Source organism: Canis lupus, chromosome 3 (genome assembly GCF_048164855.1).
Source record: "Canis lupus baileyi chromosome 3, mCanLup2.hap1, whole genome shotgun sequence".
NCBI lineage: Eukaryota > Metazoa > Chordata > Mammalia > Carnivora > Canidae > Canis > Canis lupus.
In genome coordinates this window covers 22,202,604-22,229,645 of record NC_132840.1, presented here as the reverse complement: position 1 = coordinate 22,229,645, position 27,042 = coordinate 22,202,604, and the positions used below count along the sequence as shown (strand labels likewise).

General features: G+C 53.5%; 1 long non-coding RNA gene across 1 annotated transcript; it reads right to left on the bottom strand.

Moving 5' to 3' along the window:
• Positions 1-560: 560 nt before the first annotated feature.
• On the bottom strand, positions 561-13,563 carry LOC140624570 (uncharacterized). Its single transcript, XR_012024045.1, has 3 exons — positions 13,402-13,563; positions 3,102-3,306; positions 561-2,379 (listed from the first exon to the last, which is right to left on the bottom strand). It is a non-coding gene; the product is annotated as an uncharacterized lncRNA (long non-coding RNA).
• Positions 13,564-27,042: the final 13,479 nt, after the last annotated feature.

The following is a 27,042-nucleotide window of genomic DNA, read 5'->3' as shown; positions in this document are numbered from 1 at the left end:
GAACATCCCCGAGAGAGCTCACGATGGGTCGATGATCCATGAACGTGCAGTGCTGAATGTAGACAGACCCGGCCCGAGCCCCGCCCCACCAGCTGTCTTCCAGGTGTTCATGAGCTCGTGATGTGGCCTCTCCACGTCCGGTCCTAGGTCTGGCTCTGCCACTTCTTGCCCACAGGACCCTGAACAGGTGTATGACCCTAAATTCGTCATGTCCACATGCACAGTGCCATACCGAGTGCCGCACCAGGAGCGTGACCTCTGCCGCCAGCAGCCCAGCCACAAAGCCAGGCTCTTCTGCTTGTCCACTGGGTGGGAAGCATGGCGGGCATTCCTCTCAAAGTACATCTTTATTTTCTTCTCTGCAAAACGAGGATCCATCACATAGGATTTGGGGAAATGGAAGGAGATAAGCAGGGAATGTGCCTGGTGCAGGGACCACCTTCACCACCTTCACCCTCCAGTAGTGTTCGTCCTAGAAGATGCTCCCCATAGCTGCCCCCCCACACAAGTGTGCTCAAGCCAGAGAGAGTGACCCAGTGCCCTCCGCACACCCACCCAACACTACGTTCACTGTGCATTCCTGACCGGCCCACACTCAGGGAGGCCCGGAAGTCAGCTTCTCGAGAAAGAGCGGCTGAAATGGGTACACGGCCGAAACAATCACCAAAGTCCAGGAGCTGTTCAAGAAAGGGCACATAGCCCAGCCATTAATGAAAGCTACAACAAAACCTTATTTCTGAGCTTTCTGGCACACACAGTGAGAAGGGAAGGTGACACACTCTTGCTGGTACAAGAGGCATCGTGACTTAGCAGGGGCCTCACTCCTCCCTTGGACAGGACTCGAGAAGAAATCAGTCAGGCTTTCCTATAAGCGACCTCGGAAAGCGTCAAGGTGATGCCTTAGAGGGTACATCGGCCAGGGAGGACAGAGGGACAGACAGGCTGGTGGGATGGGGTCGGTGGCACCCATTCAGCACAGCTATGGAACGTAGCATAGGACTGGGAAGTTTCTGAGTGTGAAAGAGGCCCTACTTGTAATGATAGCAACACGGGCATAAACCAGGACTGCCCCATGCAGACTAGGGCTGTGGCCACCAGCGGCCGCTTCTTCCATCACCCCATGGTCAGTACGGGGCGGGGGAGTGGGGGGAGCATAGCATTTTAAGGGCTAGGGCTGTAAAGTAATTATGTTCACGTGTGTGACTTTTCAGTGATTTAACCTAATGCCAATACCTAATATTTGTATGACCGATTAACACACCAGGGTTGGCAGGGCTCTTGGGCTGCGGACAATGCCAGGTCGGCCGCCATCCTCATTCCAGAGCATTCCTTCTGGCTCACAATCCCATACCTACTTACAGGGGTGGCCTGTCCACCTTCTCTTCGACAAGAGTTCATCAAGCTCCCTTTTTGCTTTGGCTGCCAGGAAGCTCAGAGCTGAGTTTTGTGCTCAGCATCTACTCTTTTCCTCTCACTGGCCTTCTTCTCATTCTGCTTCCATGACCCACATGTCTCCTCTCGCTCTCCAGAGTCCCCAGCTCAGAGGTCCTCTGACTCCAGACCATGCTTTCTTCCTGTTGCGTGGAGGCTCAGAGACTCACCCCTGCCCCTTGGCCTCAGTGGGGCCTTCATTTCTCTCCCTTCCTGCTGTGGCCCCTTTTGCGTCCAGCTGACGCTCCACGAGTTATAACTTGGGCCACAATCCTGACGATGCTCTGGGCCCCCCAGGATTCCAAGGACGCTGGACGTGATTGTCTCTGCGGGGCACAGCTGAAGTGCTCTTGTGAACCTGAGTATTTTTCCTACTTTAGCTCCTGTCTGGGGCGGTGGGTGGTAAAGCACACAAAGTTCCACCTTCCTCTGGAAAAAAAAAAAAAATCAGAAAGAATCTTCTCTTTTAAGGAAAGGTGGGTGGCTTCTGAGTGGGAGCCAGCAAGGCTAAGGGATACAGAGAAGTGTTTCAGAGAAGATTCGCTTTGATTTCCTTTTCACTGTTCCCACGTGCTTGCCGGGAGAAAGAGCCTTCCCTGTGTGACTGGCGACTTAGCCTACAGATGTTTTTAACACCTTTTATGTTTCTCGGTTGTTCTGAGAGCTCTGGAACCATTTTGGGTGATCGTATGTCCCAAATAGTTACAGTGAAATGAATTAGTTTTAGACGGTGGCTTTGATGTAAAGCCTCCCGTTGGCGTGGCGTGTCCTCAATGCCCGGACAGCCTCCACGCGTGCTCACAATGTGACGATGGGCGTCCGGCCGACCCGGGCCACTGCGGGTGTTCTTACGAAGTCATGATGTGCTTTTAAGTTTCGCTCGTTTTAGTTTTCCTGAAAACGCAAACCTGATGTGACTTTTTCCGCTGTTGAGGCAGGATGGGTCCCCTAAAGTGAGAGAGGATGACAAAGGGAAGATGGGGCACAGTCACCGGCATGTGGGGGTCCTCAGGCACCGCTGTGTCCACCCCTCCCTTTGGAAATGGAAGGCCGAGGCCGAGAGATGGAGCCAGAAAGAGAGCCCGCGGTCCTTGGTCCTGGTCTGAACTGATGCTGGGGGCACCCCGAGCATCACCCCCACCTGCTGGCCAGGGCTTCCATCCTGCTCGTATCAGACCCCCGGGAGCATCGTTTCGTTTCTCTCCCCAGTGTCTCAGTTCTGGTGTAAAATTAGCTCAGCCGTGAGTTTCAGGAGTAAGTACCCCGCAGCCCCATCGGCGGCAAGAAAAAGAAACCAGCAGGGACTTTCCTCCTTTCCTGCCAGCCAGGGCTGGGCCCCTGGCCATGCAGGGCTGCAGGGGACAGCGTGGGGAAGGACGGGGGGGACTCAGCTGTCAGCTGGGATGCCCAGGAAGCAGGAGACAAGTCCTGGGCCCTGTCCACCCCATTGCCTCATGCCCGGGGCCACCATTCCAGCACACCCCACATGTATCCTGCACTCCGAAGTGTCCCTGTAAACTCCCCTGATTGCTTTAGGGGCACCCACTCCTGACCTGGCCTCACAGGGCAGCACGGGCACAGATCATGCATGCAGGCCTCCATGAATGGCACACACGGTACGTGATCGCCTCCAGAAGCCCCCCTCGTGCCCCCTCCTGGTTACCACTCACCCCTCAGGGGTCATCTTGGCCTTGCGTTCGGTAACGTAGATCCATTTTTCTGGTTTGAACTTGTGTAGATGAAGTCACGGCGTGGACTGTCCGTGTCTGGTTTGCTTGTTCATCCGTATTGTTCAGTGTAGCTGTGAGGGGTTCACTGTCTTTGCTCTGCAAATACACCAGAGTGTGCAAGGTCACCCCAGGGATGTTCCCATTCCTATAGGTTAAAAAAACAGTAAAACAATGGTAATTTTGTACGATTCCACCTTGTAGTTACCTATGAGTTTTCTACCTGGTGAACATAGGGGATAGTACTCTCTTCCCAGTTCATTTTTTTAAAACTCAGCATGACGTTTTTAAATTCATCTGTGCCGCTGCCCATAAGTCCAGCCTGGAGGCAGCACAGCCCCGCGCCTCCTGCACACACAACATGGCCCTTACACATCACCATCCCCGTCCCCCAAGGACCCTTGGTAGGAATCTGTTGGGGATGTAAGTCCACGAGTGGAATCTTAGAGTTATTGGCATATTTCTGGGAGGCCACATCTGGGAAGACACCCACCCCATGGATACCCTGTAGCCCGAGAGGCAGCAAATGGACTCAGTGGGGAGCAAACAGGGCATAATTTGAAGGCAGGGAGAATTGGAAGGAGGGGGTGCCATGACCCGCCAGCAGGGGGTGCTACCTCCTTTTGGATCCTGAGGCCCCAAGGGTTGGGGAGCCCCTCTGATGGCAATCCGGGTGCCCCAGCCAACCCTGTGCCTTCTCGGTGACGCCACACATGAGCTGGCCTGACTCCCAGGGGTCGGCCACTGGCAACGGGGCACCAGTGGGCCAGTGGGGGATTGCTGGAGTGTTCCTGCCTGCAGGAAGGGGTCCTGCCCAGATGCCCTCCTCTGCCATCACTTAACCATCGGGAAAGGAAGGCAGAAAGCAAGGAGCCACCCTCGGGGCCCGGCTCAGTGCCTGAGAGGTCAGGGGTCCCCCCCAGGAGCCAGGCTGCCAGCCATCAGCCGCTGGCATCTTGCCGAAGCTTGTTCCCCCCACTGCGGCCCTGCCTGGCCTCTGCGCCTTGTACTGCAAGGATAAGAAGGAAAGTAAAAATGAAAGAAATGGGAGCAGATCCTGAGAGCAGAGTCCGGTGGCAAGGCAATGCACCCACAGGTCAGGGCCGGCCGTGCCCTTACCATACACCACCTGTGAACCTCAGCACGTCTCTCTGGCCTTGATGACAGCCCTGGGCTCAGGAACTGGAGGACACTCCTGCCTTTGCACCTCCTCCCATGATAACTGGTCCCATCTGTGCCCTGGGGCTCATCTGCCCACCAGCATTCAGTGGGCACCTGCTGCATGCAGGGTACGTGTGCAAGAACCAAGGGGCAGTGGGGCCCCATTCACAAAGGCTTCCAGCAGGACCCACCCAGCCACGGGCGTTCAAGGAAGACGCCCACCACAGAGCACCACGCTACTGATTCTGCAACTCGATTTTGGCATCTCTGCATTTTAAAAAGATAAACCAACAGTATCAACCAAACTGAAAGCGGCCCAGCCCCTAACAGTCGGTGGACAGGACGCAGAAACCCCCCCCCCCCCCCCCCGGGGAACAGCTGCTCCGTCTCCCTCCAGGGCTCCTTTCCTCCCACACGTGGTCCTAAAGCAACTCTTTCTCAGCCCACGAGTGCTCGGGCCGTGTCTGAAGCCACAGCAGCGACCACCTGAGCCTGGCATCTACCTACGGCACCTCCGTCCGGGGCACCTTCCTAGGCTCCCATCCCACAGGCGAGCAAGCGGAGACTCAATGAGGTCTGCAAACAACTCAAGGTCACCCAGATAACTGGGGCAGAGAATGGGGCGGGGGGGGCAATGCAGGCTGTCTGGGGCTAGAGCACCCCAAAATCCCCATGCTTCACTGCTGGATATGCAGCCTGCTAGCAGACCAGATGGAGCAGCCTCATGGGTCATGAGGCATCTGGGGCCCTGGACAAGGTTCCAGAAATGGAAGATTTTCCTCCAGTGGGTTCCAGTGGCTTTGAGGGGTCACACCCCGCGACTATGGTTCTTTAACACTGGGAATGGGCAGCAGTCCCAGGAGAGCTTCACGACAACTCTGTGTCCAGTTAGAGATACTTGTCTGGCTTTCTTTTTCACTTTCCTTCTGTTTTGGGTTTTGGGGGTTTTTTCTTTTTTTTTTTTTTTTTTTTTTTTTTTAATTCCCCAGCCTGTGTTCTATTTGCATGTTTCTCCTCTTCCTCCCCGGCTTCGTGTTTCCCTGTGCTTTCCAGGCTTTCCGCCCAGACCCAATTACGTGTGAATTAAAGACATGCTGCTTTATGCCCCCCAAGAAACAAGCGTGTGCCACGCCTCCCCACGGGCCGAGGGAGAAAGGAACTACCCGAGTAATTCAAGCCCACGGTCAGTGTGGCTCAAGCCGCATCCTTTTCTAAGCATATCTTCAAAGCAGACATGACCTCAAAGAAAATTCTTTGAAAACATGCCTCCATTTCAGAGTGAAAGCATGAGCAAGTCTGAGTGCCGTGGGTTGGGGCGGTGGTGGGCGGGGGGGGGGGGGTGGGAGCCCCTGCTGGTGGCATTCCAGATGAGGGAGGAAACGGAGACCAGAGTGGTTAGTACTGTTCCCCAGGCCGCACAGCTGTGGCCGGGGCCATGGTGGACCACGCAGCTGCAGGGGGTGATAGTGAGGATGCAACAGCCCCCCTTTCCCCGCAGGAGGGGGGCTCCCTGCCCACCCCCGTCCTCCTTGAGGGCTGTGAACACCACATGCGCCACCCTGTCCCAACCGTGGACCCCAACACAAAGCCCCCGTGGTGTGAAGGAGCAAGGTTTTGTCCCAGCTCCACCAACCACACCGCGGCTAAGCACCAATGGCACTCACGAAGGTCACTTCCTCTCCACGTCTTTGTCCCCACCTGTAAGACAAGCGGGGCAGTCAAGACCACGAACAGTGACTCAACGTTCATTCAGGACTGGTCGTCTGCCCGATGGAAGCCCTTTCCCTGTGCTCGTTCCTTGAATCCTCCCAGGAGCCCTGGACCGATAAGCACTTGGGGGCAGAGCACGGTCCAGCCATCTGCCAGAGTGACGTGGTGACTGGGAACCTGACGCCAGACCCCGGGGACACACAATCCACCGTCTGCTTCCAGAAGGCTTTAGCAGCCCCCCTGGCTCCACGTCCCACTCCCAGCTTGAAAGGGTCCAGCACAAGTTGGAACGTCCATGGCGCGTCGCCTCCCTGCCAGGGCCAAACGTCACAGTGTTTGTGCCAAAGGTCTGCATCTGCTGGTCTACAAGCAAGATATTTGGCACAAACTGGCTTCCTTGGCACTCAAGACGGTAGACGAGGAGAGAGAAGGCTCGGAAGATAGGGCTCCACATCGGATGGCTGTCAGCTCCTGGCCAGGGCAGAGCGCAGAAGGCCTCCACCCCTCCTTCGAGAAGCCAACAACCACAGCTTCCCGCAGGGAGCCCCCACTCCTGGAACAGCTCAGCATCAGGAAAGCCACACCCGCATTAATCCTCACGGCTCCCTGGTGCCCGGGAGGCTGTAATCGTCCCCATGTCCCTCATGAGGAAACCAAGGCACCCAGAGGATCGGGGGTAGCTCCCATGGCTGGGAAGTCTGGGGCCTGGAAGGTGAGCCCCATGGTGAGGCTCTAGGGCCCAGGTGCGGGACCACCACACCACGGCCAAGCACCCAGTGCCCACCTGGTACGCCAGGAGCTGCGTCCACATGGGCCATTCACCTGTCCTGCGTGCAGCCGCTGCACCGGGACACCCAGGGCCAGAGTCAGGGAGGTGGGCGGCCTCTCTCCCCAGGTCCAGGGGGTGGCAGCCTCAAGGGGTGACAAGACCACCCCACGCAGCCTCGCTCTGTGTGCCGGCTGCAGAAAGTAAACTCTAAGCGGCTGCACCCTGGACACCAGGAAGGAAAACCACTCGCTCCGCCGCCCTTCCATTGGGCCAGGAGGCCCTGACCAGTGAGCAGCAAGCAGTAGGCTGGAGGGACAGGCATCTCCTGCAACCCCTGGGGCGTCCCACTTACAGATTTAAGCCTCTCCCAGAGGTAAAGTCCTCAGGAATGCTCTGGAGTCAGCAGACGGTACAAGACCCCAGACACGGGTGGACAATGTTTCTACCCCACTAGAGACATTTGGGGGGAGGGCCTTGGAGCCTGGCACACATGCGCCCGGTGGTTCGCCATCCCAGAGTGGCTTCAGCACCTGAGCGTGAGTCCCAGAGCCCGAGATACTCTCAGGCCCCAGAAGAGGCCTCACTGCCAAGTCACCGAAGGGTTTGGAAGCTCCAAGGGGGGCCCACTTGCAGGACAAACACGGGAGAGAGGAAGTGGCCACTCTGCTGAGGCCACGCTGGCCTGGGTGCCTCCGGCTGTCACCCTCCCCAGAGGCAGGAGAGTGGAGCATTAGAGCCTCAGCCCTGCATCCAGGCTTGCTAGCTCTGCTCCGTTGCTGAGCAGCTTCAGGAAAATGACTTCACCTCTCTGGACAAAGGGGTTAAGAGCCGCTCTTACCTCTCCTACCTCATAGGCTCGTGGGTTACATGGCCTGCTGCCACAAAGTGCTCAGAACAAGGACTCGGCACATAGTAAGAGCTCAATAAATTAGTTATTCTGTTACTATTGCCTGTCCCTCCCAAACAGTAGCAGCCCAGGATCCACGCTGGGGCCCCACCCAGGGCCTCCCTGGCTGTCCTTGGAGAAGAGGCCACCCAAGAGACAGCATGAGGCACGGAGCCTGGAAGACGATAGGAGCCAGTCACTGGCCTCCACGGGCGCACACGCACACACACATGCCCACGTGCACACCTGTACACGCATATCCACATGTGCACACCCAGGCACGCTGGCAGCTGCCTCTCCTCTCCTCTGCTCCAGCGTGAGTGGGGCAGGGCAGGGCAGAGCCCTATTGCTCAATGCCAGGACCGCGCTTGGGTCTCAACGGTCAGGGACCCGGCTGTCGGAGCCCGCGGGGCCTTGCAATCAGGCCTTTGTGGGCCACGGGCTTTTAATATTTTTAGAGAAGTTGGGTTTCTGCCAAGTTCCTCTGCTTCAGATTCTTCCTGGGTTGGTGGGCTCCTGCCCACTGAAGCCTGTCGGCTGCTCTGGGGGCTCGGAGGGATCACAGGGGCCCCCACAGCTGCTGAGTCAGCCTCCAGCCCTCACAGGGGGCTGCCTGGCCAGCCGGGGTGACCAGGCCACCCAGCACCCCCCATCCCGCAAACTCAGACCAGGGCTCTGGGAGGCACTGTGTTTTCTCTCCACCCCCTACCCTCAGCTTCTTGTTTTCTGGTTTTGTACCCTCTGCCTTTTTTATGTGAAAGATCTGGCTCCGACCAGCTAGTGAGCCAAGGGGCACATTCATTTCACCCCTCAGTGAGTGAAAGGGTACCTCTTCTTCTGGGTACGAAGAGGCAGCGGTTGGTGGACACCAGCAGAAGCCCACTGGGGCAGTTGTCCTTTGTTTTGTTGTTTGCTCAGAGAGACGTGGGCAAAAGTCATTTTCCAACATCCACTAGCTCATAATCCAAAAATCAGCCCCCAGACTGGCTGAGCACAGGGCCGTCTGCAGCACAACACGTGGCCAGAACACGGGATCTCGTGGCCCAGGATCAGGCCGGCAGTCAAGAGACTCAAAGACGCATGTGCATGTGACCAGGAGCAGCTGAGGGCAGGTGCCACATTTCGAGGGGTCAGCCCCTGGAACGTGGGGACACTGGGTGACAGTGGACTCAGCCTGCTCTGGGAGGGGCACTGGGTTACAAAGCAGAGATTTAGGTTGGAAAAATCATCTTCTTATCCATTCTTCAGGACTATCCTGTTGCTGCAGTAACACCTGAGCACAGATTCAGCAGGTTAAAACAATGCAAATCTATTATGTCACAGTTCTGGGGCCTACAGGTCTGACACGGTCTTGTTGGGCTAACATCAGGGTGTCTGCAGGGCTGTGTTCCTTCTGAAGGCTCCAAGGAAGAATCCGTTCCTGTGGCTTTCCCAGCTTCTGGAACCGCCTGCATTTCTTGTTGCCCTATAGCAGCTTTTCACCTTCAAAGCCAACAGAGTGGCAGCTTCTAGGCTCTCTGCCGCTGCTCTGTCCTCACATCTTTCTGACTCTGACTCTCCGACCTCCCTCTTACAGAGACTCTTATGGTTCCACTGAGCCCACCTGGGTAATCAGAATAACCTCCTCACCTCAAGATCCTTAACATAATCACATCTGCAAAGTCCTTTTGCCATGAAGGTCACACACCCCAGGTTCCTTAGGGTAAGGAGTCATTGCTCTGCCAACCACACTAACTTTGGGCATTTCCTCCCTTATCTGGGAAATGGTGGTGATGATGGTGATAATAATACTGATGATGGTAATGGCAGTGATGGTAATGATGGTGATAATAGTGATGGTGGTGACCATGATGATGACGATGGTGGTGATGGTGATGGTGGTGATGATGGTGGTAATGGTGGTGATGGTGATGGTAACAATGATGGTGGTGATCATGATGTGATGGTAGTGATGGTGATTATGGTGGTAATGATGGTGGTGATCATGATGTGCTGATGGTGATGACAATGATGGCAATGATGGTGGTGGTGGTGATGATGATGGTGATGGTACCCACTCTCAAAGGGCTATTGGAGGATTTAACTGGTTCATATTTACAGCTCATACAGTCACACTGAGCACAGAGTAAGCATTCTTTGTGTTTGTCAAATATAAAATAGGGAAGTTTCCACATGTAGCTTTAGCTGTGTCCCTTCTAGGTATCTGACTTGATCTAGAACATGTTGATTCTTCACAAGCCACTTGCCCTTCTATATTCATCTCTTTGGTCACTGGCTTCCATCTCTCTGTCCAGAACATTGGCCATACATGTCTCTTTGTTCACCCAGTACCCAGAACAAAGCCTAGCAGCTAGTAAGCTCTCTTGGGGCTTGGTGGTAAATAGGTATTGAAACCAAGGCTTCCAGCTATCAGTCTTCAACTAGCAAACACTTACTGGGCCCTCCCATGGACCAGGCATCATGCAGAGTGCACACATCAAGGTGAAACAGCACAGAGAGCAATTAGCAGATCTTTAGGACACACTGTGGTGCATGCAAGTGGAGCCATTCTCAGATGCAGTGAGCGCTTGGCAGCTCCAGTGCTGCTGGCCCGGAGTGCAGTCCCCTGCCATCCTATCACAGCCACATGTCAGCCCTGTACATTAGTGGGTGCTAGGATTCCTGTCCCATTTTAAAGACGCAGAAACTAAAGCTCAGAAAGATTGCTCAGACTGCCCAGGTCACACAGCCAGCATGCAGTACAGCTCCCTGGTCTCCAGTCAGCCTCTCGGCTCCTCTCCAATCTTGGGGGTGGGAGTGACACTATCACAATGAGGCAGAGAAAGCATCCCTCCCATTTGGATGCCATATTCAACAGTAGTTAGCATTGTCTCTACAAGGTCAGGGAGGAGTTCATGTTAGGAGCCCTCCCAACAGATCCTGCACGAAGGTACCGAAATGCCCTGCACCCACCACTGACAAACCCTACTGAGATTAGGAGTCCACAGCTCAGTGTCAACCTGTCCAAGCAGGAGAGAAAAGGCAGTGGTGGTGGACTGAATAAATCACAGGAGAGAGCTCCCAGGGAGGCGCTGTGATCACCAGGACAGGCCTTAGACACCCGGGGAGACAAACCTAAATTCAGAGGAACCAGCCTGACCATGGCCCTCATGTCCTTGCTAAGTAACAAATCATGACTCTGTCTATTCCTGCCTCACCTTCATTGTCCTCAGTGGTGAGAAGCTGTGACAATGGAGGAAGTGGTGGGAGGATTGTGTCCCTTCTTAATCAAAATGCAAAAACTCTCCTTTAAATAAATTCCAGCCTTTGCAGGAGTGCACCCCGGGGGTCCAGCATCGGGTGGTGCTGGGAGCTATGTGTTGTGACATCCCCAGGGTGGGTCGGGCTCTTGGGGTTCAGGGGTGGTTTTTCAGATCGCCCTTGAAAACTCTGGCTGAGCCTCCTTCTTTCATAATGTGGCTCAGAACATTCCCACAAACCGTCACAAAGTATTTTAGGCGACACATTTCTATAACTGTAATGCTCTTTAAAACAATTTTTTTTCAGTTTTGCCCTTTTGCAAAATAACTGTTTTTATACCGATTCAGAAGCTCTTTCTGTCAGAACTGTTCTTGGCCAGAATTGCTCTGCAGTATGGCATGAAAGAGAGAGTGAAGACAAGGTCACAGGTCCTCAGTGTCTAACCCAGGCTTCGTGCTGTGGGGACCTGTGCCTCGCAGACTTCATGCTGAGCATCCCCTGCAGGGAAATGCAATGATGTACAACCCTCACCTTCTCTGCAGCAGGAAAAGGCATCACATTTTGAAAGCAACCAGAAATACAAGGCATCCCTCTGATACCCTACAGCAGACACGGGGCTGGTCCAGAGCAAACCACTTGCAAGTTCACATCAGTGCGAAAAGCATCCACTCAGATGCTAAACATTCCTTCCCGTGCAAAATCCAGACACCACAAGATGCAGGGCAGTACGTGTGGTATAATCGGGGGTTTTTTTTAAGATTTTATTTTATTTTTTCATGAGAGACACAGAGAGAGAGAGAGAGAGAGGCAGAGACAGGCAGAGGGAGAAGCAGGCTCCATGCACGGAGCCTGACATGGGACTCGATTTTTATAAAAACAAAACACACACTTGCACCTGGGAAGGATGCTCCAGCAACCCACTAGCATCACCTGCCTGTTGGCTGAGAAATTTGAGGAAGGGGGAGGCTTCCATTCTACTTTCCACATTTCTCTATTGTTTCAATTTTTCGACCAAACCCTAATATTTCTTGTGTGTACTTCTGATATTAGTACGTACGTTTTCCTTAAAAAACGATAAAGGGTAATATCATTGTACACCTAGGACATTGAGGCACTTAGATGCTAAATGTCCTACAGAAATGCTAAGCGGCAGAAAAGGTAATTACTGTTTAATTGAGCATTGACTGTGTGCTCAGCAGCATTATAACCACTTCGCATATGTGATCTCATTTGATCCTTAAATAGTTCTTTGAAGTGGGTGCTCTTATTCTGTCTGTGGGTGCTCTTATTATTTTTGGAGGAAGGGATGAGTTCAAATGTTTACCTAGAGACACCCCTCTGCTGCTATACTTTGGAGATGCTCCCTTTTTATGATATACTCTGATTTTTTTTAATCACTGTCACTGTACATCTGTTTACACTTCACCCTGTCAGGGGGGGACCTCAAACAGAGAAGGCCCAGAAAAGTGTTCCTCAAGCCTTTGAAACTCTAGAGACAGCATTCCCAGGACATTCAGTTTCAGGCAGTAGGTGTTTTAGAGTACAGTTTGCATAACATAAAAATCATGGAGTGCAAAGCACAGAAGTAATGTTCTCTGAACCATTCAGAGAAAGTGGATCAGGAGCTTTACTTACAGGAGCAGGTTTTTAGAACTTACAGATCTGGGACGCCAAATGCCATCTGGAAATGTGGTTTGAGAGTATTTGATTCCCCATCATTGGTTTTTGTTTGTGACTTTGTCTTTCTAACTGCTGTTTAGCAATCCAGGTATTTTTGAGAAATGTAACGGCTTGGCTGGCAAGAGATTACACCGCAGACTTTTCAAGGCCAGTGGATCAGGCACTGGAAGCAGGGCTGCCACATACAGTGGTCCAGTTTGTGCACTGCACAAAGCATCTGGCTTTCAAGTGGAGCTAAAAACAAGCTGTATGTGGCCTTCTCTGAAGCAAGGCAGGGGGCTTCTTTTCCTTTACACAAAAGGCACGGCAGTTGGCTTGCCAAACCCTAGGCCCACAGGTCTGTGTTCACCCAGAGGGGGCACCTTTTTTAACCCATCTTCCCAGCAGGGGTGATTATTTCCAGTTCACGGAGTGCCGTACAGGCTAGCTGGTGCAGGCTAGGACTAGGAGAGCCTGTGGGGTAAGGGAAGGGAGCGGCCAGGCCAGCCCCTCTGTGAAGGTTAAAGGACGAAGCGAGCCCAAGGTGTGGTCTGATAAAGAAATGAGGCTCTCAGGAGCTCCATTTGCAGTGAGCGTGAGACTTCCCTGAGCCCTCGGCCCTGAGGTCAGCCGGGAACCCTCTGTTACGCGTTGACGGGGGCTGCCAGCAGCTGCGATCTGCTGTTCCCTGCACAGCACACCTGCAGCGTTGCAGTGTGTGTCTAAGACTGTGGCAGGTTAAGATGGACCCTGCCCCAGCCGGGCTGCTGGCCTCCACCTGGCAAGATTGTAATTCAGTAGCCGTCACACCTGCTTACCTGAAATCCCTTCATCAAGGACCTCAAGGTTGGTCCATCAAGGTTGGTCCTCAGATAAAGGAGAGGCCCCTGTGGTTTTGCTCTCAGGGCGGCGCTGTGCTGATTTAAATCACACGGAGGTGTGAGAGGCTGATACTAGAACTGCTGGGAACCAGGCGTGTCAGGGAGGGGACACACCAAGGCCACATTGAGGACACACACCCGCCGAGGATGGTGGGTGTCGTGGAGGGAGGAGGCGGGGAGAGCAGAGGGGCAGACAGGGCAACACCGTGGGCCGAGCCAGCCTTCTGAGCTCAGCCCTGCTGCCGGTGTTGGCTCACTGAACCAGCACGCACTTGCCCTGGTGTGCCCGTCACCCAGCCCAGGCCGTGAGGATTCGTGTGGAGACACTGGCCCCATCCTCAAGGAGCTTTCATCTCTCAAGTAGAATAAAAATAATGGATATTTATGGGCCGTTCTGTGTCGGGCAGGCCACAGGACATTTGAGCGGCCTGATCTCATGGAACCTCATGTTAATCCCTGGAGGCAGGTGTTGATTTTAGCCCCATTTAATAGAAGAAGAAGCAGAGGCTCAGAGAGGGGAGGCCACTTTGCCAAGCTCACACAGCCAGGACCCTTGGGCTCCTGTGCCTACACTCATTGACTCAGAGACATCCCTTCAAAGTAATATTTTTCCTATAAAATGTTGTCCAAACATTGGATATTAAGAGGAATAAAGAGGTTTCAAAACTTGTACTGCATAAGGAATTCTGTTGGTTTGAGTAACTCCAAACTATCACTGAACAGAAACTCAACAGTGAATTTTTATGACCAAGGAGTTGGCAGAGAAATATGTGAGAGCGAAGGTCAAAGTGAGTCCACAGAGAAGGAGGACGGTACAGTAAGGAAACAGGTGCAGCAAGTCTGAGCTTGTGTGTTGTAAAACCACCCCTCCAACCTGCTGAAATCCCCCCTGCACGATGAGCAATGGGCATGTCAGGCTGATGCCCCGTGGGCTGTCCCTAAAGGACACCACCCCCGAATCACAGGACAGTGACCAAGACGCTGGTGTTGGAGACTCAGGGTAAGAATGTGCAGGGGATGCCACCTAGAAGGAAGCTGGGTGCGTACTTCGCTCCCCCACATGCCAGTACCAGCAGGAGCACAGCCACAGTGAGGGCTCCCATGGTCACCGTGGTAGTGATTGTCACGGTCATGATCCTGGCAACCAACCACAGAAGGAATCGTTCAACTACCAGCAATAATTGTAGCAGTGACGTACACAGAAGCAGCGGTGGCAGTAAGAGGAGCTGTAATGGCAGCAGTTGTCACAGGAGTAGCAGGAGTAAGAGCAGCGCAGTGTAGTAACAGGAGCAGAAGTAACAGGACGGCAGGGGTGATAGTGGCATTAGCAATGACGACAGCAGACTTCGCAGTGCGTTACTGACAGTCACGGTAGCCACTGTGGAGTGGAGTAATCAAGCAGCAGTACTAGTGGTGGCAGTCGTAGTGGTGATCATGAGCTGAGCTGTAGAAGCAGTGACAGTGGCAGCTGTGGCCATCACAGTGGCCCTCGTAGGTGTCGTCGTGGTAGTGACAGTGACAGCAGTAGTGATGGGAGCAGCAGTCCCTGTAGAAATAGCGATCATAGGGAAGAGGAAAGTGGCACCTGCTGGGGGCTGCGCCAGGTGCATTCATGTATTGAGTCACATCCTCCTCGTGACAGGGTACGGGCTGTGTCCCCATTATACAGATAAGCCAAGGCACCAGCATATTAAGTAACTCACCCAAAGCCACCCCACAAGCATCAAAGGTGGCAAGTGGCCCCAGGAAGTAAGAGGTCTTGACCAGGTGACCACCCCCAGGTTGGAGGACCATGGGACAGTCTAAAGACCTGTGAGCAGTGCTGCTGAAAGCCACACGGGTGACCGGGACCGCCGCCCGCCGTGGAGTCAGTGCCACCGTGGGGCAGCGGGGATGGAATGTCAGATCAAGTCTGTGATAAATCTTGTGTCCCAGGCAGGACCTCTGGGGCCACCTGACTGTCACCCCAACATCTTCTTTCTCCACTGAAGTATTTGCCTTCAATCTTCCGTACATCCTGAGACCATTCAACCTCAGGCACCATTTTTTTTTTTTTTTTTTTAAAGCTCACTCAAAACTTCCCACAGAATTCCCCATCAAGTGGTATCGAGACCATCTTGCACGTCCCTACTACTCAAAGTGAGGTCCCCCTTGGTGGGGGCAGGTTAGAAATGCCCAGTCTCAAGACCCACCCCTGCAGGTGAGGACTGGCCTCCACCCTGTCCCCTCTGAGCCCTGCAACTCTCGAAGTGCCTGCCTGTTTCCTGGGGCAGATTAAAAAGTGCAAGGTCCCATGTCTGCTCTCAGGTGCCCCCTGAGAGCAGCAGAGCACCCAACCTGGAAAACACTAACTGACCACCCAGCCAGAGTGAGGAGCACCCTCCCCTCTGGTTTTGGTTGAAGGGAAAACAGACACCCTGTGAGAAGCCACATGGCCTCTTCCAGGAAGCCTTTGTGTGTTCCCCAAGACAGGATCTGGCCTCCTCGCCGGAAGCATTTCCCCTGTAGGCTGGTGGTTTCGGCCTGACTCCACATTGGCATCATCTGAGAGGGTTGTTTCAAATACGGACTCCCAGGCCTCTCCCCTGGTCCGCAGGATGAGGGCTTCAGGGGCCAGGGCCTCAGCCTCTGTGTTCATAGCAGCGTCTGCACACACCCTCCTTGCACCCTCCCCAGTGTGCTCCTGCTCTGTGTCTCCTCCCACCCACACCCACCAGGTCGGCCACCTCTGTTGCTGCCTAGCCACTTAGAATGGTTTTCTTTCTTTTTTTTTTTTTTTTTTTTTTGCATGGTTTTCTATTAATCCACCTTTCCCACTGGGCTGCATGTTCCTAGGAGTCACTGGGTCTTAAGTCCCCATCATATAATGAAGTCTCGTTAAGTATGTCCATAACGGAATTGAACTGCCAACTGGGATCACAAGCATAAACACCACGGGACCCCCCACCCCCCTTAGCAGAGCCACCTAGGCCTCTGGCTCTCACTGCAAGGGCTAGGTGCTCATCAGGGGGACCCTGGCCACCAGCTCTGACCTTGGTCATCAGATTGACCATGGGCACCTGGCTTTCCTTCTACCTTGTTCCTGAGTCTTTTCTCCCCGGCTTGTGCTCCAATTAATGATGACCTGAGTTTCTTGCTTGCTCGTTATACCTAATCCCCTTGCCTGGGGCCCTGATTTCCTCTAGCTACTCCCAGGCGCCCCCCCCCCACTCACACGGGAGTGCAGCTTCCTTGATGTTCTAGAACCTTCCCTCCCGCTATCAGAGTTTCCTACACCAACCAGAGCTGCTTGCACAGCTTCCCCTGTTCCCAAATTCCTTTTAGCTTTGCTCTATCAAGACACTCTTGACTTCCTCTTGACAGGCTTGCACTTTGGCCTGGGATGACCTTCTGTGTGTAGACTCCAGCCTCCTGGCCTGGGTTTCCCCCCCATTCCCCGCATTGCAGCTGTGTCTGTGTTCCGCAACCCTGTGCCCCCAAGTATTCCAGGCTGAAATTTACCCTATACTTAAGCTGAACAAATATTTGTTGACAGATGACAAAATATGTGGATAAATGGTGGATGAAGAGCTGGAGAGATGATGATGATAGATGATAGATAGATAGATAGATAGATGTGGATAAGTCAGCTCAACTATCTCAATCCTAAAAACCCACCACACCTGTGGCAGACATTACTGGATCAGCTCCAAGTGACACCCAGACAGCTGACCCATGTGTGTACAACCAAGGTCTACAGAGACGTACACGAGATGGGCCCCATCCTCATGACACTCAAATCGAGAGCTCGTGGGGCCCTGTGGTCCATGGGAGCACAATGCACAGGCCATGGCCAAACTGAACAGACCCCTGCTCATACCCAGTGCTCCCCTCACAGGCCAAGGTCACTGGTGGGTGGATTCCTTACCTGTGAGATGGGAATGGTGTGCATGGTACTACCTGAGTCAGTTTCCTAGGGCTGCGATAACCAATTACCACTAACTGGGTGGCTTACAGCACCAGAAACTTATTCCCTCCCAGTGGGTGAAGCCAGAAGTCTGAAATCTGTTTCGCTGAGTGAAAATTAAGGTTTCAGTGGGCCTGGCTTCCTCTGGTGGCTCCAGGGCAGATTCCACTTCCTCACCTCCTCCACTTTCTGACACCTGCTGCCTTTTCTCGACTCACACCTCGCTGCTCAGTCTCTGCCTCTGGGATCATGTGGCTTCTAGCCCTTCTCTGTGTGAAATCCCCCTCTCCCTCCCTCTTTGAGAACACCTGTGATAGCATCTAGGGCCCCCTGCCCCTCCAAGATCACCCAACACACTCTCTGCACCTCAAAAATTGTAATTCAGTCACATCCACAAAGTCCCCCTCGGGCCATAAGGCAACTTCGCAGGTTCAAGGATTAGGACATGGCTGTTTATCGAGGGCCTTTATTCCGCCCACCACACTAGCCCACTGGGATCGATGAAGTCACACCTGGTACAGAGCAACTGCCCGATAGACACGAGCACCGTCCTGGTGCTGGTGCAAGTCAGCAAGGAGACACTGTGTGCTCGTGTGCACTTCTGTGAGTCAGAAAATGGAAGCACCAAGCTCTCCCTCGTCTATTTGGAAAACAGACACATCTGTTGTTTTTCTGGCTGGAGCCACAGACCCTAGCACCACTTCCCTGAAAAGGGCTGGTCGACACAACTTACTGAGAAACCTCATTTGGAGGAACTGTTGCCTCAGTGCTGGAACATAGGCAAAGCTGGAAGCTACCAGTCCCTGCAAGCTTATTCAGAGTCAGGAGAATCTGAAGCTGCCAGTGCTATGCGGGGAGAATAGAACCCACTTCCACACAAGCTGGTGGACGCCAGGAATCCACCCTCCGTGTCAAGACCCTGAAGACCTAGGAGCCTTCCCGGGATGAGGCACTCCAGTTGCAGATTAGAATGCCCATCTGGTTTCTGCCCTGTGTATGACCAAAACAAAAACAAAAACAAAAAACCCACACCAAAACTGAGAGATGTCAGTGGATGAGGAAGACTTGCGGGCTGGGAAAATTGTGTGTGTTTTTCAATGTATTTTGGTCATTTTACAACAACCCCATTAACCTCCCAGAGGCTGGAAGAAATCCACTCTCTGTTCAGATTCAAAGGAATCCCAGTGATGGACACACGACCGGGGAATTTCAGTAGGGCCCGGGTATTCACATCTATGTTAAGTTTCTTTCGTGTGATCATTGCATCAGGTTGCTTGCCCTTTTAGGGACAGTTGTTCCCACTGTCTCTAAAAGTCGATCGCGAAGAAGAGAGCTCGCTCTGAGACGACACTGCTAACGTATCTGTGTGTGTTATGTCAACATGCCTGCAGCTTACTTCCAAACAGATCAACAAATACATAAACGCAGATAGGGGAGGCAAATTCGGGAAGTTGGTGACAGCTGCTGAACGAGGAGACTGGGTAAATATTGGTGTCCGTCACTCGGAACTTCTCTGTGTGTTGGAAAAGTTTTCATAATAAAAGGTTGTGCGGGTGGGGAGCAAAGAAACCTGGCCAAGTGAGGCAGGGTTATTCTGATGGTTTTTTCAAGACTCAACCTGATGGGCAGGAGGACCACCTGAGGTTGAAGGCAAAGCTTCAGGGGGCCCAGCGCCCAACACAGAGGAACGGCAGGGCCCCGGGAGGGTGCTTCCGAGTTTCCAGATGCAGCTCAGATGATCAGATGTCAGCCAAGGGATACGTTAAAGGTTGGTCAGTAGAGGGGCAGGAGGTAGGAGCGGGCTTCTGAGACTTGGGAGTCCCAGATGCAGCTGCTGTGCATCTGCCACATTGGGGGAGTCTCCTCTGACCGCACGCTTTAACACAGAAGAATGAGGAGACCCTGATTTCCAGAGGAAAGAACCCCTCAAGGCTCACAGCACCACAGTCTTTTGGGCTATAATGAACACTGCTCTTGGCCGCCCTTCCACCTGCTATAATTAGTCTAAGCCAATCCGTCCCTCCAGAGGGATTGGCTCAGCACTAGGCACGTGACCCTGAATTGTAAGCCATCAGCCAAGGGGGCTTCCAGGAAGAGGCTCCCCACTTCCAGGAGAGCACCCTGGAAGAGGTGATTTCTTCTTGGTCTGGACTCTGTCACCCGAATGTGATGTCTGGAGCCACTGCCGCTATCTTGTGACCAGCCCAAAGACAGAGAGCCAGCATCCAAGTTGGCAGAACAAGGAGATGGAAAGGACCTGGGCTCTTGAGGACATCTATGAACCATGGGACCAGCCAACCCTGAAGGCTGCCCATAACTTCCAGGTAGGGGAAATACAGATGTCCTTAATTCTGAAGTCTGTTGGATTCCATTTCTCATATTTCCAAAAAAAGAGCAAGAAGCAGTACCCGTGCCAACCTACATGGGACTTTTGCCTGAGTTAGGAAAGGTATCTCTTCCTCCAGAAAGACACCCGGCTTGGGGAGCAGGATGCAGCTGGCTTTCAACACGGAGTTGCCCCTGATTCCAGGAACCCACACCCATGAACAACCCACACAGTGGTCATAGAGGACATCTGGCAAAACCCCCGGTTCCCACCTGCCAGGCCGATACATCTGAAAGCACAAAAAGCTCTCTCCCACTATTTCTGGATGATTCTGGTCTTGGAGAAGTTCAAGGTAGTGCAACAGAGTGGGGGTAGCCCCTACCCTCCAACTCAATCAGCTCTTCATGTCTACTTTGTTGTGAACAATTCTCATTTCCTTGATTCTTACTCAAAGTGCTGTTTTAGCTGCCCCATCACCACTGCTTCCTTTCCCACAGAGTGACCCCTGAGCACCCCCAATGGAAATACTGGAGATGTGGCTGTGGTGTGAGCACCTCTGACCGTGCTCTTCCTTCCGTCTGCCCTCACCCAATGCAGTGGCGCTGGGGGGATGTCAGGGTGGCCGGTTCAGTTTCTAACAGACCCCACCTGCTCTTGGCTCAGCTGAGGACTCAAAGGTGGTTGGATACAAATTTCCTATGAAACGTCCTCAGGAGCCAGATGTTTCCAAAGTGGATCTGAGCCTCTGCCTGCTGGCCTCCCACGAGGCTTGGGCTCATTGACCTGGGAAGTGAAGGGGCGTTGGTGGGGCCGAGGGAATGTGAGGCAGGATGGAGTTCAAGGGCCAGGAGAGTATTTTGGTCTTGACCCCTGGGGCTCCATGCAAGAGGTAGCCAGGCCCTCGGCTTCTGTTTCTCATTCTAAAAGGAGACAGCATCCGCTTCCTCTTGTGACAGGGGCTGAATTCCATTGCTGGAGCACCACACGGATCCCGCTCATGCTTCCACAGACCCGATGTGCACATTGGCTGGCCTTTCCCCAGCTTCCGGAGTCGGGACACCCCAAAGAGGCAGCTCAGGCTGGTGGACAAAGCCTGGAGCTTGGAGTCCGTGGGATCCAAGTTGAAGCACCACCTCTCTGGTCCTACTTGTTGTCTAGGAAAGGGGGCTGTTCCCAGTAGCTCCCTCCGGGACTTTTGGTAGGACTTAATACACGCAGAGCCCTTAACGCCCTCCCTGGCATGGCATAAGCATCAACAAAGGTGTCTAGTTACTGGTAAGAATTTACAGCACTTTACAGTTTGCAAAGCACTTCCGTGGCTGTCATCACCTAAGTCACTGCTGCTCTGGCTTAACATGGGGATTACACGCCACCTGAAGCAGGAACCCTGCTAGGTCGAGGCCGGCTCCTTTGCTGCGCCCCCTCCCCCGCCTCCACCTTCCCGCTGCCCCTGCAATTGTCCATGCCCTGCGCGGCGCCCTGAGAGGCTGCGAGCTGGCCGCAGGTTGAACGCCGGTGGGTGTTGCTATTAACCTGCTGATGATTTTGGGTAGGTTGCTTGCCCTTTTGTTCCCACTGTCTCTAAAATTCAGAAGCCCCATCATCTCTAGAGTATCCTTTCCCTCAACTCAACACGCTGAGATTTGCTGCTGGAGTGGAGGCCTGTTGCCTTGATGACGTCTGTAACCCTCCCCACGTGCCCTTTTTGCACTGGACATCGGCTAGACACTTTACATTATTCTAATCCTCACAGCAAACCTTGGCGGAGGTGGGGCAGGTGGTAAGCCACTTTATTCCCATTGTACAGACGATGAAACTGAGGCTCAGGGAAAAGAAGGGGTTCTACTAGGCCACACGGCGAGTGGTAGAGATGGGTTGGAACCCATGTTGGTCAGGCTCCAAACCCAGCCCTTACCAGAAGGTGCCTCCTGTCGATCCCTCCACACTTCTTTGTAAATGACCAGCCTGTCCTCTTGGCCGACAAACTTGTGATCTCACGATGTTGGTGATTTGAGGAAAGACCAGAGCCGAGGGGTGGAAGGAAACCATGGGGAGGACCTCTCTGGGTGCTGCACCCCCTCGTGCCATGCACACCCACTGTTCCCCTGTCCTGCCCAGTCCCATGCTGGGTGTGCAGTGGGAGAGGACACGAGCTCCAAGAAGCTCCCTGCCCGACAAGGAACAGTACAAGTCCTCAGACAAATGCATCACAGCCTGAGAAGAGCCCAAGGAGAGGCATTCATGAAAGTCCAGAACGTTCTATTCCCATCCTGCTTTCCACTTGCAGCTTCCTGGAGCTTTCTCCTCTCGAGGTTGTGAGCACACAGAAGCCCCAATTGGGAGAGTTTTGATTGTTCTTTCTCTCACTTCTGCATCACCTGGGGCCTGAAATATCAGCTGGCATGAATTTAGCACTCAGGGAACATCTTCCTAATGAGCTCACAAATAAATGAGCAGCCGAGCAGGAGAGGGCATTAGCAGGTCCAGCTCTGGAATGCGGACCCTGTTGTGTTCTACATGGTCTGTGTGCTTCTAGAGCCCATGCTGTTACTTTATTGACAACCACACTTATTTACCAAGGACACCTAAGTTTTTCCATCACTGCTCTGAACTGAGCACCCAGTGTGTGGCCAGTGAATTCACTTGCAGGCCACCAGCTGGGTTGTAGCACTGGCTTAGCTACTAGTCCTTGAGACGTTAAATCAATCCCCCGCTCCTGTCTCCAGCCTCACTAGATCCAAGCCTTCCGTATTCCATAGAGAAATCTGAACTCCCTGCCCTCCCAGCCAACGAGGCGCTGGAACGTGCCTCACCCACAGGGGTCAATTATGAGCCTCATTTCCCTGCTGCACGTTCAGCTGACATCACGTTGGTAGCTTCTATCAGCCACTCTGGGAGTAAATTGGTATGTGCTTTTTTTTTTTCCTAGAAAGCCAGTTGTTAACATTTCTATCAGCATACAACTTCAAAAGATCTGGGGCGCCTGAGTGGCTCAGTGGTTTAGCGCCGCCATCAGCCCAGGGCGTGATCCTGGAGACCCGGAATCGAGTCCCGCATCAGGCTCCCTGCATGGAGCCTGCTTCTCCCTCTGTCTGTGTCTCTCCTGAATAAATAAATAAAATCTTTTTTTAAAAAAAATCCAAATTCGGGACATCTGGGTGACTGCCCAGTGGTTGAGTGTCTGCCTTTGGCTCAGGTCATGATCCTGGGATCCTGGGACCGAGTCCTGCATCAGGCTCTCCACGGGAAACCTGCTTCTCCTTCTGCCTATGTTTCTACGTCTTTTTCTGTGTCTCTCATGAATAAATAAATACCATATTTAAAAAAAAATAAAAGTTCCAAATTCCTTTGAAGTATCTGATGCTATCTTTAAAATCCCTGTGTATTTTGCAATTACTGCAGAAAACATAAGTTTTTATGTTAATAAAACATTTTTAATGACCAGCGATATTACTTTGTCAGATCCTCCCTAATCTTTTATTAAAATGAGTGCTCCAAGAAGGCTTCCACATGTACCACGTACCTGTACCATAATACATCTGCCTGCAACTGGCTTTTCCAGTTTGAAAAACAGAGTATGAGCGGGTGAGGGAGGGAGGGACAGGTGGAGCAGAGGGGAGGCTGAGGGCAGAGAGAATGCCCCATATGGGGCCACAATGGTGGATACATGTCCTCATACATGTGTCCCAACCCATGGAATGTACCACATGAGAGTGGCCCTTCACAGAGACAGGGACTGTGGGTGACCAGGATGTGCCGATGCATCAGTTGTAACAAAGGAACCTCCAGCGGGGGTTGCTGCTAGCTCGGGAGTTGGGGCGGGGGGGCGGCTGGGGCTGTGTGGGAGCTCTTTGCTTTCTACCCAATCTTGTTGGGAACCTAAAATTGCTCTAAAAGTGAATTTTATTACAAATTAAGATTTAAAAAGAAAACAGCACTGCCTGATTTCTGGCTGTCCTTCCAGATCTCGAGTCCATAGGGTTTTGTGTCCTTTCTTTAATTAGCAGCAGTGAAAGCAGGATGTCCTTGGCAGGTGGTAGGGAAGCTGAGGCTCACACAGGTGCAGCCGGCTCGCCGCCATCAGAGGCCCCAGCACGGTCGGGGTCAGGCTCAGGGTCAGAGATGAGCAGCCCAGGGGAGGCCCACATTGATATCACCTGCTGAGTTCATGGCAATGCAGATCTCCAGGCCATCACACCCAGGAATAGCCGCTACGGAGGTCCCAGCCTGCCAGCGACCGAGCCACGGCCCGGCAGTGCAGGCTGAGAGCAGGCCTGCGCCCAGAGCGGCAGGAGTGCAGAGGACTCGGGCCCTGTCCCCTTGATGAGAGACACGGGGGCCAGCCCGTGACTCACACAGTCTGGGGCAAAGCGCCCCCCCCCCCGCCATGCCTTGTGACCACCACCTTCTCTAAGCTGGGGTCTCCTCAGCTGTGGAACGGGGACAGTGTTCATCCCCGGGGTTCTGGGAGAATGAAACCAGATGCCCTGAGACCTTCAGCAGGTGGGACAGCTCCTGGAAGCAGCCTCACCCTTGCTTGTGGGGTGGCTCCTCCTCTGAGTCTCTAGCCAGCCTGAACCATGAGCCAGGGGAGGCGTTTTACCTCTGTGGACAGAGGGGCCCCTGGGGCCTGGACTCTAGAGACAGGTCCAACTGCCAGCAGGGAGAGAGTCCCTTCCCTTTCTGAGTGGCCAGAACGACCAGGTTGCAGGGACTTGGCCCCACACCCAGCCGCTTCCCCGGAAGTGAAAATGCCCTGAGAGGCCCCCTCCCTAATTTCTCTCCAGTGGACCTTCCCATATTCACATCACTGGTCACCACTAGTTGCTTCTACCGAGGGGCTTCCCTACACCAGACCCCAAGTCCAGGCTTGCCCATTCGCCTTTCTCCTTAACCAGAACAGCCCTGGGGACTCTCACCGTGTGCCTCTGGGGGTGAGGACACTTGTCTCAAGGTGTTCAAGCCACAGGCCCGAGGCCAACCAGATTGGAAGCAGTGGAGCCGGGACTGAAAGCCAGGTCAGGCCCCTTAACCACTATCTGGCAGGTGGTTTGCCTCCTAGGTACCAGGAGCTGAGTCCACAGACTTGTTAAAATGAACCTCGAGTCACTGGCTCACACGGAATCTACCAGGGAACTAGTGTCACCAAGACAGAGGGCTGCTGTGTGTGAAGGGTTTTCTGCAGGTTATCAATGGGGTCATCAATCAGGCGGCCCTGCAGTGATGCCCAAGGGTTAAGGCTCCTCTGTGTCTCACTCCACGGCAAGCTCTGAGCACCACAGCAAGGTCTGAGCAAAGCTGCTGCAGCTTGGAAAGTCGATACAGGAGGCCACAGGACGCAGCAACAGTGAGGGACATGCCCAAGGTCACCTAGCCTGTTGGGGAGAGTCTGCCCTGGAATGCAGGCTTCTGCTTTCCTCTGCTCCTTCCAGCAGGATCCACGTGGCCAGACTCCTGCATCAGGAGCAAAGCCCAACCAGGAGTGAGTTCTGCCCCCGGGAACCATTCTCGGCCAGGCACGAGGAGCTGGCTCATTTCTTTATGTTCTCATCTCCATCAGGTTCAGGATCAAGGGCCCCGAGCTGACCTCAGGCAGGTCAGCATCGCCCAGACCACTCGTGCTCTGGCTTCCAAAGTGGGGCCATCTGCCATGGGAACCAAGCAGACCCTCACACAATTTGCTTTGGCTCCATCCGTAGATGTAGCCCAACATCTCCAGGACTTAGGTGGTCAAACGGTGCCCCAAGACGTCAGTCCTAAGAGCAGAGACCTAGTCTTCTATCTGGGATTGACCCAAACTGTTCGGTGCCTACCAAAGTAGCACCCTGAACATGTTCATTTCCAAGTGCTTGGGAGGCATGACTGAGCCAGAGAAAAGCCCCAAATGGAACTGCCCCTGAATCCCAAGCACCTTCCCAGGAGCCAGCCATTGACAAGCACTGAGACATGGCCACACCTTCTGTGAACGTGGGCATCCAGGTCAGGACGCCTGGAAATGTCCATCACCTGTCCTGCGTTCGAATGTTCAGTCAGCTGAACCTCCTCCTGTGTGCCAGGCACCTGCGGGAAGCTAGAGACTCAAGGATGCACAAGACACAGTCCCTGCCCTCATGGCGCTGTGGGAAGCCACCAATGGCATCAGTGTCACAGGGCAGCAAATGCCCCCAAGAAAGACAAGCCCAGACAAGAGCAGAGAAGGTGAGGACAGCTGAGGGAGTCACATCTGAGCAGACCCAGATAAAGTGAAGGAAAAGCCACATGAACAACTGGGAGGAATATTCCAGGAGGAAGAGCAGCTGTGCAAAGGCCCTAGGGTAGGACAATGCTCAACACAACTGCGGGCAGCAGGGAGCCCCACGAGGCTGCTGTGGAGTGAGGAGCAGGAGGGAGAATGAATGGAGAGGTGGCCCTCCAGGAAGGCCACTCCTGGACATTATCCCAAAAGAGCAAATAAAAAGAAGCAAATACGCACACATAGGCATTTGTAGCATTGTCCCCAAGGATCAGAAATTTCCAAACCACCTAAATGGCCAACCACTCAGGGACAGCTGAAGAGAGGATGGCACATCAGCTCCAAAGACAGTTGTGCAGATTTTGTAGCAATGAGGAACACAAGCATGATATAATGTTTTTGTTTTGTTTTGTTTTGTTTTTTCTTTAAAAAAAAAAAAAAAGTTTTTAATCTCGGCTCAGAATATGGTCTCCAGCCAGAATGAAGACTGAGAGCTGTTGGCGTGGTCTGGCCGGGGGGGTTGGGGGGAGGAAGGTGGCTGTGGGAGGGGGCAGTCCTTTTTTCCTTTTTTTCAAATTTTATATAATGCGGTTACTGTATTATTTTTATAATTTAAAAAAAATTAAGGGGAAAAATGTGTTCAAACCAAACCAATGGCAGAGCGAGGGGAGGCAACCAGAAATGTTGGTTTCCCTTCCTCATGATACCAACACCCCCGCCCTCCCCCCCGCCCCCAGCACACACCGACGTTTCGAGTTTTCTCACCACCACCTTCTGGGGCGCAGCCAGCGCCGGGAATGCCACGCTCAGCCCCGAAGGGCCACAGGGATTCCTCGGGATGGGGGAGCCCGGCCCCTGAGCATCACTGGCCTCTAGAGCAGGGTCAAGAGCGGGGAGGGCGCATGACCTTCCAGGGCAGCTGGAGAAACCATGTGCCAAACACCTCCCCAGCTTCTGGCTGGCATCCCACCCTTGAGACTCGTTTGAGCCACCAGGGGTTTCCTCCTGACGCCCATGGCGACAGCCCACCTGTCCCTCACGCCCGTAGTGGGTGGAAGGCCACCCGGGCTCACT